This window comes from Achroia grisella, unplaced genomic scaffold (genome assembly GCF_030625045.1).
Source record: "Achroia grisella isolate CSIRO2021 unplaced genomic scaffold, CSIRO_AGI_Agris_v1 utg109, whole genome shotgun sequence".
NCBI classification, from domain to species: domain Eukaryota; kingdom Metazoa; phylum Arthropoda; class Insecta; order Lepidoptera; family Pyralidae; genus Achroia; species Achroia grisella.
Window position 1 is genome coordinate 661,657 of NW_026712573.1, and position 14,245 is coordinate 675,901.

The 14,245-nt window shown below is 30.9% G+C and overlaps 1 protein-coding gene across 7 annotated transcripts in view; it reads right to left on the bottom strand.

Annotated features, from left to right (window-relative positions):
* The window catches only part of LOC131846627 (POU domain, class 6, transcription factor 2), a 162,916-nt gene that overhangs the window by 55,069 nt on the left and 93,602 nt on the right, over nt 1-14,245 (bottom strand). The window lies entirely within an intron of this gene.

Consider the following 14,245-nt stretch of genomic DNA (forward strand, 5'->3'; position numbering starts at 1 on the left):
GCTATAATTTTACAAATATTACGTCGCTTAGTTTAAAATATTGCAAACACTGGCTGAATATCAGTATTAGAAATACACACGGTTCCACAGGTTTATAATAGGAATATATCAATATTGTAAATGTCTGTATATTATATGTTATTTTGCATGCATGTTTTAAAGTATCATTTCCCCGTAGCATACATATTAGGAATATACATACATACAGCATTAAATGAAAGTTAAGAAATATCTATTTGTGGTTTCTTGTATACATTTGTTATTAGGAAATAGTTAAATCGTTTGCAAAAAGACTATGTTGTATTAAATAAGTCATATTACAATTATAATTTGAAAAACCTACAAATTCTAAAAGATTTCTTATTGTGTTGTGACAGAATTACTGGTGCGTTTACGTTTACTATAATAATGTAGCACTTCTAGTATTGGACAAATTAATATTACATGATAAACGTTTAAAATAAACAATGTTTATTCATTTTATTTATTTTAAAGAATACTAATATAACATTTTCTTAAAGACAATTTCTACTCGATAAGGCTATTGACCACAGAGTAGTAAGTATGTGACATAGTAAGTAATCAAGTCTAGATTAGGTTAAAACTCTTTTTTTTAATATTCATTATAATCAAAGTATGTACTTTAATTTGTATTACATATAACTCTCTCTTGACTTTGTATTTGAATTCTAATTGTGTAATATACTTGTAATAATCCATCGAACTCACAATATACTTTAAAAGGCATATAGAGCACTTTATCTTCACGTGCAGATTTAAAATGGCCTGTTTAAAAACCCTGATAATTAAGATAATTCTATTCTTATCTGGCGTAACTTTCACCACGTCGTATTGTACGGAATTCCAAACGGGCACCACCAAATAAAAGCTGACTTTAGCACCGTGAAAACAGGATATAAAATCCCAAATCAGACACGATGCCTTTTAAGGCCTAACTAAATTGCAAAAGACTATTGACTCGATACTGATTTTCCATATTCGGTGTTACTGATAATAAAATACCAATTAATAACATTTTGAATAAAGCTAGCAAGCAATATATGACTCAATCGATGTACTATGCTAGTTTTTCGTATATGCAATTAACTGATTTCACAAAAAAAGGAATTCCCTTTAGCCTGGTCGCCGGCGAGGCCATGGAAAATGGCGTTCAAAAGAAACTGAAAAAACTGTGAAAAAATAGTAGGCCCACGTATGGTAAATAGCATCGAATGCCGGACCCCTCCCACCTAGACTCCCCCCCTAATTTGTAACGTTATTCTAGGCGCTTTGCATACAAAATGTTCAAGAGCGATTCTGTATGATTCTGTCTATCTTTTACTATATTTTTATGTAAAGTAATTATTGAATATAGTTATAGAATAGCGTTATCATTGAAATTTTCTCTTCAATTCGCGAAAATAGTATGTTACTAATTTAGTCTTCGAATATTGATTCTAAATTACAATTTTGTAAATCTTGCGGCTTTTATTAAATATATTAAAAAAATATTTGGTTTAGGGTTAAAGCTCGTGCCCAAATGAAAGTAAATAAAAAACCTTCAGCCGACGCGCAAACTCTTAACTTCATCCTTAACGATGACATCTTTTAGAGGTTGAGAATAGTATCGCAGGAAAAGTAGTCGTTTTAAACATAGGATGGTTTATGACATACAGTTAGGATTAAATAAATGCACAGTGTACTGACATGTTTAGATTCATAATTTTATCAGAAAATCTATAAATTATTTTAAGATATTTTAATTTTTATTCCGCGAAGACTTTATTTGGAGGTATATAAGTGATTCGTTATTTCCTTTTAGTAACTTTTATGCGATCAGTTAAAAATTACCTACTATTATCCTTATCAAAGTTACAGTTGGCGCCGGGCAGGTACCCCAAGAAACAAGGCCACGGCATAACATGATACATTATACAGCGTCATTAAAAGCACATAGAAAGAAACGTAAGCCGCAATTAAAGCCGCCATTCGCAATTAAAATAATGGCTGTCACACCTATGAGACAATTAGGTGGCGGGAATAAATTCTATGTTTTGGTAGCGGTCCGCCATCGCTTAATTAGGGCTAATCAAAAAAACTTAATACACAGTAATGGTTCATAATAGCGAGGTAGTTTGCGAGCCCTCCCTGGTACGGCTAATGTGAACTAATAACGTACTTTGGGCTTTTGGAATCCGTGTTTTGTTGATAGTACTGTAAATAATAGCGTAGATAAAAGTTTTTCTATTGTAATAGTCATAATGTGTGGTGGTAGACTCAGAATATAATGTGTCATTATTATTATTCATCCCCAGGATGTTATAAGATAGGACTAGGAGGACAAAACCTAAACGTATTAGTAGAAAAAAATATACACCGGGGAAAAAATCCCATATAGATTTTTCTAAATACTCTCTCCTCCACACCTCTCCAAGCCAAAGACGTTCTTTGAGCTGATTTACCTTTCTACGCCACTCTTACGACATCTTAAGATTAAAGAGTTGTTATAAATATACATATACAGTTTATCAATTGGGCCAATTTGATGTTAATAACATTTATGAAATAAGTGTTCCAAAAATATTAAAAATTAAAAACTAATTTGAAAATTTACCAAATTACTTTATACGTAATCATAACAAAAAAAGAATACCAGTCGTATTTCTTGCCAGTTGTTCTCAAATAACGTAGCTGGCGGAAATGGACCTTAGGAATAGTGATAAAAATATGAGAGGCCTAAAGGGCCTGGTTAATAAATAATTTTGAGTATGAGTTTCAATAAGTATGCAATGATTATTGCCACCTTTGTAGTTTAAAATAGTAGATAACACTAATATATGAATCGTAAACTATTGCTGTAGTTATTAAAAAGGTAATTATTGTTTTTGTTAAAGTTAACAATTTACATTAGTTACTGTTATCGATCGGCCGTCATCATTTAGGGCTGCCAATTCAGAAAGAGTTTAATTTGCTTACCAACAGACTGGCATACGACTAGCTAGCAATTACGGTTAATGATAATAGCGCCTTTATTACTTATGTCCATTAGCATTGTATTCTCAATGCTACTGACCCCTTATACTTGAAGGTCGATTTTCTACGTAGGTATGATACGTGAAATGGTAAATTATGTTGCTTAAACTTTGGTGGGCATTACAGGTCCCTGGTCATGACTTTCCTCCTTCTATACTTACATTATCTAAGTTTTTAATGAGGATATCCACATATTCAACGAAATAATACAAAGGTTAACAAAAAACATATCAAGCTTATTATATATTATACGTATTTTAAGACAGAGCTTATTTGAAGCCTATAAATCATGATTTACCATTATTGGTTTCCAAAGTTATGAGATTCTAGAACCACTAAAAATACTTATAATTTATCTGATTTTGTATTCGCGGTATTTATATACGGGATCCGGTGTATTTTAATAGTTTGATAATCCATAATAATTTATTACATATGGAGTATTTATAAGTTTGTATTTATTATTATAATAAACTTCACAAGACCTATTGTCAATAATCCTAATATTAGAGCTCTTATATTTAAGTCACACTTACATAGTATATCGTACATTTAATTTACAGCTGTAATTATGCAGTAAAAGATGTACAGAGCAGATATCCAAAAAAGTATATCTGTAGTAAGTATACATCTGTCGTTATTGACTCTATGTGAATTTAAATATTTTTACACAAGGATCCTAGATTTAGATAAACATTTTTTTTTATTTTGTAAGTAAAGACAAACAATATACATCCACGAACACTACACGATATCCCTACTGAATTTCAGTTAGTATTGTGTAAACTAAAAGGAAATAAATGAAAAGTTTGTTTTTTAGTTTCTAATGTGTAAAGTCAACAAACAACAGTAATTCCAATAAACATTGCACCCGTTCCAAGCCGAAGCGGGTTTCTAGTTTTTAATAAACCAAATAGGCCATTTCTTCGGAGCGAAAGTCCTAATGGTTATATAATTGGACGTACCACTTATATTTTATAGTAGTTTGTAAGGTGCTTTATTAAGCATGCGCGATAAGGCTGCGATAAGTTAATTTTATGAGAATGATAATTTTGTACTAATTTTCTACGTGTTTTAGTTTATTTTAATGACGATTAATTAACATGTATGTTCCTTTGTGTTGAACATGGAGTGATGGTTATTCGGATAAGATCGACTATCTTCGGAATGTTTCGGTTCAGGGTAGAAAGGTAAAATTTGGCGCCAAGACGAATATATTATCTGTGGTAAAGTGTAATTTACACTAATGGTCGACGTAAATTCTATCGTGTATAAAAACTATAATTTAATTATAATCGTATATAATTTCAATACATTTATTTATAAGTAGGTACTTATTAAGTACCTACTTAATGAAATATTATTGGATTATTAATAATATTTTGAATTCGCATAATAATAAATCATTAAAAAATTCCTTAGTTAGTTCCTGTTAAATTAAATAATTTTAGATTTTATCACTGTACTGATACACTAAACACTATTTTACGTCCAATAAAAGTTTTAACTTACGTAATAAAGGAACACTCTCTAAAAAAATTGCGTTATCCAAATCGAGACAAAATTACATGTTATAAAGAAGAGTCAATCTATCACCTAAAAAATAGATGCATCACAATCGGGTTGAATGATACAGTGCTACATACACTTACAAATGTACAACGCAATTTCAAACCGGACGTCTGTTAAAACTCAAGACTTACAATAATTTCTTCTAGAAGTTTCCCTGGTCTGTACAAGGAGACAATAATTTCTCAATACCAACATCTTTACTGTCGCATGCAACATTGTACCAAGTAAATAATGTTATAACGTCCATGAGCATATCTCGACAAGTGTTTAGGTACCAAGTTATTTCATTAGGCACTAACTCGCTGTGTCGTAATAGTGTCTGAGTAGAGGGCCGGACTGAGCCATTAAGGAGGGGAAATTAGTGCATTATTGACTGATTTCCCTTTTCAACTAGTTGATAGACGGCAACACGATGGCTTTTCGATTTAAAATACGGGCTGGATGTTTACTACATTAGCGTTGATCGATTACAAACTACTTACAATTGGCGTTTTGAAGAGTGGGGTGACTATTAAGGCGAGTTTGGACTGTTTTAGTCATTTAGTCGAGTAGCGAGTTGTTTGGTAAAAAATACGGTTTCTTAACAACCAATTACAGTCCTACTGATTGGCACTAGGTTCTTTTAATATTACCACGTTGATTAGGTAGTCTAGCCGCTATGGTGTAGAGTTTTAAATCGAATTTTAGTTCGCTATATTTTGTTGCTGAATTTACTGAAAACAGAAGTAATTGATAATTATTACTTTATGCGTTTACTTCACCAAAACACATACAAAAAATACAACCCTGTAATTTCTATCATTTATTTTCAAATCTTAGTTAGTTCAGAGTTAGTTGGATTTGTAAGTATTTCATGCGTAAGTATGGCGTGTTTGGATAATATTAGTCTGCAATAAGATACCTTTTGCATTCAATTAATTCTAATCTATGTATAGTAAGATAAATTGGCTCCAACTTCCGTATTTTCGGTATAATTAGGTATTATGATTGATTAATTTCACCTAATTCATCAACGATTATTTTGAATAGCTCGAATCAAGCGAAAGTCGATCGATTCTATCGTAATCGGAGTAAACCGGTATTCGCCTACCCTCGTGACAGCGCTCGTAGGGTCTCCAATTAGTTTTTATGGTACGCTTCATTACAGCCAGTGTTAATTATTATTGTGCTGACGAACGCCCTGTTCTCACTCGACGACCTAATTAGAACGGGTGCCGCGTTTTTTTTTCCTTTTTTGTTTTCTTGTCAGCAAATTATGAGCATTGGGGTGTGTGGAGCTTTGTATGGTACGTGTACAGGAGCACTTATGTAAACTCGCGCTCGCGTGTCGCTGCGCGTCGTAGAATGCAAATTTAAATTTCGATTTGAATGGTAGATAAATTATTCCAAATTTGAATTAATTTTTTTATTTATATTCTATGTGGCCAGTCTACATTAATGATAATGACTGGCAACAAATAATTATTGGAACTGTAGATTAGGACTCCTTAAACGAAGGCAATTTGATATTGTGCGAACGCGGGAAATGTGTCGCAATTACAAAACGCATTAATCTATAACGTGGTAGTTGATTCTCGACGAAATTATATCTTTATTGTTTTAAACGCGCGATCACTCCATTGTGCGGTGCTTCACAAGTTCTTGTCCCCGCTCCGGTTTATTTTTTTATTCACCACAAGAATAATAACTTAATTGCAGCACATTGTAAAAATGTTAAAATATAACCGTTTCCTCTCTCATTCTTAAGTACATTTATGAAGTCCTAACCGACTCGTAGGCTCAATAACTCTTTTAATAAGCGTAACCATAAATTCACTCACTAATTGGTACGATTAGAAAATTTAATTATTTTATAGATTTCTTTTATGAATTTTATGTAGTTCTTTATAGCTGCACGATTAGTTTTCTATTCATAGATTAGGTCGATTGTTAGTATGTTATTTGGTGGATTTCAGCCATTAAAAATTAAAAACTTAATACTACGTGTATACGTACCTACTTATTAATTACAAATCGTTACATAAAGTAGGAGGTTAGTTAGTTTTAACAATTTTCTTCGGCCCCGTCTATAATTACTACTTTCGTATTAATTACTATATAAGCATCCGTGTTGTTAGTGTTGAAATGTAATTAAGGAAAAAATATACCTATATTTCATAATGTGTTGACATTATTTGGTGTGTTTAAAAGATATATATTCATTTAATACCATTTTCTGTAATTTGTAGTCTATTAGGCATGTGGTTTTAATGAAAAAATAATTTGAAACATTTAACTATTACAAAATTTTAAAGTTTCTATACATATATGTATATACAGTTCAAAAATATAAATAAATCCTTTAAAATCATTATTGCAATCTGTTTATTTGATTGTTAGTTAATACAATAATTATAGACGACCTTGGTGGTCCAGCGGTTTCGCATACCACCTTACTTTCAGTGGTCTCGGGTTCGATTCCTTTCAAAATACAAAAATGTGTATTCAGGTGTGTATTCGTCCTGGGTGTTTTCTTTACTTAATTTTATAAATACATACATTTATGTACAATATGTATGTATTTATAAAATAAGTATGTCTATCCGTTGTCTAGTACCCATAACACTAGCTGTGCATAACTTGGGCCCAGATGACGCAGTGTGAATTATCCAACGTTATTATTATATTAGAATAGTAATGAACTGTTAGAGAAATTAATAAACCACTATAAATATAACACGAAACAAGATCACATCCGTGTAACTACTTAGTAACAGGATGCATTACTAAACACGCCAAACTGTTGTGAGACGTTAACACACAACCTTTAATTCCAGTGACATAAGGTTCAATATTAACGATAATTAACACTACATTAATGAATGGAGTTAGCCGTTGCCGATCTATAAAATATTCATGACAAACGATATGACATGGAATGCGTTATTATGCCTGTTCTCGTATTTATACTGATTTATATTTGTCTAAAAGTTCTACGTATATATTATATATTATTGTGAATGATTAAAGGGCAGAGGAAGACCGAAAAAGAGATGGATGAAAATGATGTGATGATATTGGGATAAGGAAAGCAAATGATGTTTGATGAAGATGTTAGGTTTGGTATATGTACGTCCTTAATTATATATTGTATATGCCTCTTTATATAACACTAAACAATGGTTATTAATGCACATTATGTAATGAGTAACAAAAAGTAAACTCTAAACTCCACTCCACTGTACTAGTGTGATATCTAAAAAAGGAATCAATTTATAAGCACCCAAGCGAAGCCAATAGTATATGTATAAAATTAAACTGAAGTATTTAAAAATGAAACATTCACTTGTAATTATTGGTATGCCTTAACCAGTCGCGAATTTAATCACTCCTCTCCATCCTAAGGTTACCTGAAGTGATCGCTATTTAGCGATAAGGCCGCTAATTGTTATCTTTGTCTTGCTTATGATAGTAATAATATGATTTTATATATTTGTACATATTAGTTTATGGAATTGTGAAAAAAATAAATAGAAGAAGAAAAGAGAAGTATAGAAAATGAATTATTCAAATAAACTTAATTTAAGCACTTTTGAATAGTCATAGTTATCATTCTTTTAATGTACCGCTCATTCGGAAAGCTGTCTCATCACAAGAAGAACGAGCACGTGTTTTCACAAGAGAAAAAGAGTTTATTCTAATTATTCTATTCTTATGACATTCTTATAGATATATATGTGTGTAGTTTATAGGAAATTAATCGAAACTAAAATTTCAAAGTAGGTATTTTATTAGAATTTATATAATAGTAACAGCAACTGTAGCAATTATAAATTTACAAAGCTCTAATACCTCACATTAGTGAGTACATATAAGGATACTGGGATATATTTATCTCCTAGTTATATCAATCACGATTGTACATTGTAGCAAATTAATGATCTTAAAATAAAATGTAATGACACGCTCGGCCTTTTGAAACCAAATTAAATGAACATATTTGTTAAACGACTATCGGCTATATGGTTATTAATTTAAGGACTTTAAAGTAAAGTTACATAAGACGGTCCAAGCTCATGAGATCATGGCTGGTACACACTTGATTTATTCCTTTTAACCGACTTGACCCACATTCGTGGATTGCCTTTAATTGTTAATAAGCATAATTAAAATGCGTTTTAAACGTGTACGCACAACGGACATGTCGTGTTTATTTTATTAATTATATGCTTAAGTAGGTAATGAGTCTGTTATTTAAAGAACAATATAAAAAAAATTATGACCATCCGATATCATTGTCTTGTCATATTTTAGGATAACATTAGATATTGTTTGGAAAGTAATTCCTTTGCTTATTATAGATTTATTATATCGTTTTCATTCTTTGCCGCTTAAATTTCATCTTACATTACATAAATTTGATATTTCCAGACCTTCAAGAAAAAAGGTCTAATAGACAGAAAGACAGACATACTTTCGTATTTATAATATGTATTAGTATAATAATGTATCAAATATTAGGTACATAGTATAAAAAAAAGTCGCTGTCTGTCCGTCCCTATGTATGCTTAAATGTTTACAACTACGCAACGGATTTTGAAGGTTTTTTTTAATAGATAGAGTGATTCAAGAGGAAGGTTTATATATATAATACATGTACATCCGTGCGAAGCCGGGACGAGTAACTATATAAAATAAACTACATAAAACAGGACAATAAATCTAGTTATAGGTATACATATGGCATTGACATTATTTGAACTTAATCGATCAGAATTACCTATCTCAAGATAATTATGCACTATGATTAATAATGTACTTTAAGTTTCATTAACATAATACAAAGAGATCAATTTAAATATCTAAATAATTTTAATGCGTATAATACAGACAGACTGAACTATAAACATCATTACATATGTAGTATAAAACAAAGTCGCTGTCGCTGTCCGTCCGTCCCTATGTATGCTTAAATCTTTAAAACTACGCAACGGATTTTGAAGCGGTTTTCTTTAATAAATAGAGTGATTCCAGAGGAAGATTTCTATATAACAATATCCCTATTATATATATAAACTAGCTACTCGCCCGACTTCGAACGGGTGTTAGGTACATGTATAATACACTAGCTGTTCCCGCGACTTCGTCCGCGTCGAATTTAACTTTATTTTTCTAAAATAAAAGTAGCCTAAGTTACTCCTTATTACATCAGCTACCTGCCAAAAAAGTTCTGTCAAAATCAGGTTAGCCATTTCAGAGATTAGCCGGAACAAACAGACCGACAGACAGACAGACAAAAATTATAAAAATTGTTATTTTGGTATATGTACCATATATATATTCATATGCATGTAGTAAAAAAACGGTTATTTCAATATTACAAACAGACACTCCAATTTTATTTATTTATTATACTACTATTTTTTATTTATATGTATAATAGGGATATTCTTATTAAATCTCAAGTGTAGTGTTGTATACAAAAAATATTGCCAATAAAATATTATGTACTATGATTAACTAATTATTTTTGGCATTATTGTTAGAGATGTGAAATTTTTAAACTGAATCAACAATTTCATGTTTATTTCTAGTCAATCTGATGATCACTAGCTCTATATAATATAGTATTACCTTTTTAATATCATAAATATTAACATAGTATTTTTTATTCCAAATTCGATCAGTACAGTAGTAGAACTACAGCAATTTTCGAAATTGAGTAGTTTTTAAAAGTTCAGTTACGTTTTTAGTAATGCCTACATAGTAATTTCTAGAATAAAACGTCAGCCCACACAGTAGCTCTTTAGGTATATTATAATATTAATACGATTACACTATTCATGGAATAAAATTAAATGGCCGCCATACGAATTTGTCTTGTAACGACAAAATAAATATACACTCACAAGTCTGTCATTATTATTGCGTGGCGTAGTATAAAATGCGATAATATTATTTTATTAACGTCTCTCACTTAGGGCTGCCACTATTATTATAACAACACTATTGTACAGTGTAATTATGTCTACTATAGAACAAATAGTAGCACCGATTACAATATAGGTTATTATTATTTCCAATTTTGTGTTACTGCGTTTATAAAAATAGATATTAGACAAAAGTTGTTGATTTGTTGTCACTACTATGTCCGTATGTATATCCGCTACTATGTAGCGATATAGCGTATATCGAAAGAAGAATAATTGCTGACATACATAACTATTTCACACCCTTATAGAGTATTTTTTAATATAAAACATAGCTTTTATTGGTCTTCATATTACCATATATCTTTATATCAAATAGCATTAAGATTTCAGTTCAAACGTTTTGTAACAGATCCGTTACGAGTGTCCAAGTTATTATTATTATAAAATGTAACAAACAGACAGACTTTCGCGTTTACAATATTAGTGTAGAAAGTGACAACCCTATCCTAAATGATTGCACTAAAATTCTTGAACGCACGACATTCATAATCGAATTCGTGGAAATACTCATTTTTGTCTCAATTAATCTGATTTTATTATGTTGATAATAATATATTAATGCAATTTATAAATATAGGCTTCATTATAATTATATACACACGTGGATTTTTTTAAAGGATGATAATGGAATGGTTCACCTACTACTACGCTACGCTAACGGTTTACGCTGACGGGGCACCAGTGGAGGATGATAACGTGAACATGAGGTCAGGTCAGTTAGCCCATCGTGACAAATGTACCAGAAATTTATATTGATGGTTTGCATGAGGAACCGCGTGGAGGTCAAACTGACATGGTACATCATATATTCTTTATTGGACAGATAATACATTGATATTATAAATTAGAGACAATGTGAGCGAAACACAACAAACGTCAACACAAAACAATGGCATAGCTGGTATTGCTAGAAGTGAGGTCATCAGTCCACTTTACTTATAAACCCTTTCTCCCACACGTGGCATATTTGATGTAAAATTAGTTCATTATTTTAAAAATTTATTTAATACAATACATAATTCGTATCTGATATAATGGCCTTGAACAGTTTAGCCATATCGCCTTAATTTGACCACGGGTTTGATTCCTCGCTCGGTATAAACATCTTGTATTCATGAGTGTGATTGCTTGTATTGGTCTGGGTATAATCTATGTAGGTGTATAATGTGACAAAAAATTGATTTAATTATTTGTATTAGTTGCCTAATACCCATAACAGTTTAACATGGTACTTACTTAATGTTATAGTGTGTTTTTTTTAAGGTTTTTATTATTATAATTATTATTGTTTACTTTCAGCTTCAGTGACCACTTCATTCATAAAAATGCCGCTCTTTCTTTAAAATCAAAACAAATAAAAAATCAATTATTAATGTATTATAACCGCTTATGAACATCAAACGTTTTGTGTTATATTTTTGTCTCTATGGTCCAGTTCAGTATATAGATTCGATTGAGAAGAACTGGCAAGAAAATGTCACCACAAATTAATATATTTAATGTTAAAATAACATAAATATATGAGTATGTTTGTTACTATGTTTATAATCAACATCATTCTATGAGATCAATATGTAATTTATTTAATATGCAACCTTCGGCCGTCTATTAATTATTTAACAATTCACGATTATGGCATTCAAATTGCAAATTATGTTTTTAATAGTTTTGTAATGACTCGCCTGTAATGATAGTGTGATAATTAGATACTTATGAGTATGTGGGAAGTTCGTAATTAGATGTATATGTAGGTAGATAGATATGTTTTACAATTATAAATTGCTTAATCGTATTTGAAATTAACATGTATCATTTTAAATACTTCAAAATTATCTATTGTCCACTCTATTTACTTTATTAAAGATGCTACCCATACTTTTGTTTTTTTTCCGTCGAAGGATCAAAATGTGGACTGAATACGTAATATAAATCAAACAATGGATAAAAAATGGTAAATTAAATCTTATAATAAAGATACAAACAGTAGCAAGGTAAAAGTGACAGTAAAAAAAAATGACAACTCTATAAAGAAAATACATTTAAAATTGGTAGCCGTATATCACATATATACTACGCGCTACCACTCTTGTGGTATATGAATTTTATTTATAAACAGAAGAGGAAGAAAACGCGTTCCGTTTCACAAAAGGTTCATTACCGTAGATTACACTTCACGTATGCTATTCAGTCGTAATTGCGTTAATAAGCCAGTAATGCTATACACCTTGACCTAATAGTCCTTCAGTTGGCACTACTTACTGGTTTGTTGACATTATAATATAATAGCAAGTGTATTTAAACGTGTAATTTCAGAAATTACTGAATGGATTTTCAATTTGTTTTCATTTATGAGCAGATTCATTTCTCAAGAAGGTAAGAATATAACCCGTTTGTTTATTTTTTAAAATGAAACAAAAGATAAATAAATACTTAGATTTTTTATATATATACATATAAAACGAATATAAATGTTTGTACCGTGCGAGGAATCGAACCCGCGAAACATCTGAAATAAAACGGTGTGTTACACCGCTACACCACCGAGCCCGTCGAATAACGTCTATGAGAGGTTTTGAACAAAAGCTACTTGAATATGTAACTGTTGGAAATTTTGAACGAAGCTAAAGTATAGAGCGAAGAGCATTAAAGCCGGCCACACATGGCGCGCGAACAATACCGGCGCGATAAAATATGCAACACCGCGCCGAGATCATAATCGAAGTGTGATTACCTGATAATACATGTATATCGGTATTGGGTACTACAAAACGTATATATATGTATCGATTTTCATTATCCTACATACTTTTATATATATATAGTAATTTTTGTAGCTGTGACGTGGTCGAGTGGAATGAGTAGTCATGCTCACTAAAATGTCCAGACATGTGGCGGCGTGGTGGGCTGGGTCATTGGGCTCCCTAAAATATGATCGAGCGCAGTGATGGCTGGCTCATCCGTCATACTCGTGAACGAGTGCTGCTTGTACTGGTCTGCTCTTATCACTACGACTGATTTAATCTTATTGTATATTTATATTTGACCCAAAAAAATTTGTTCTGGTTGGTAGTTTGTATATTCACACGTTTCGACTTGTAAATGTAAACTTACAAGGATTATTTAAAAGAGCAACACACCAGTTTCTTGCTCGTTCTTCTTGTGATGAGACAGCTTTCCGAACGAGTGGTAGATAAAAAACAAATTGTTATGACTATTCAAAAGTGCTTAAATTAAGTTTATTTGAATAAACGGACCACCAAATATTTAATTATTATGTTTAACTATGGTTTTTCCGATCCGACTATTTTTTTATGTAATTGGAATAGCAAACAACATGGCAAATATTTAATTAAGTTTAACTCAAAATTTCAATACACATACAAATACATACGTATACAAACTTCGATATTGTAAAACTAAGTATATCACTTTGCTCTATTGTCAATAATTTCAACAATGTAACTACAATTTAAGTATTTTATTTATATTTTTTTTCGCACGTTATGTTCCATTATCAAAGTTTACATACGGACATCTGTCGTTTTCGAAAATATTCTATAGTTAGTAGGATAATATAGGATTCTAATAGTGAAAGAATTTTTCAAATCGGTCCTGTATTTGGCTTTCTTAGAGTAATAGTATAACAAAATATAATAAATAAATAAGTT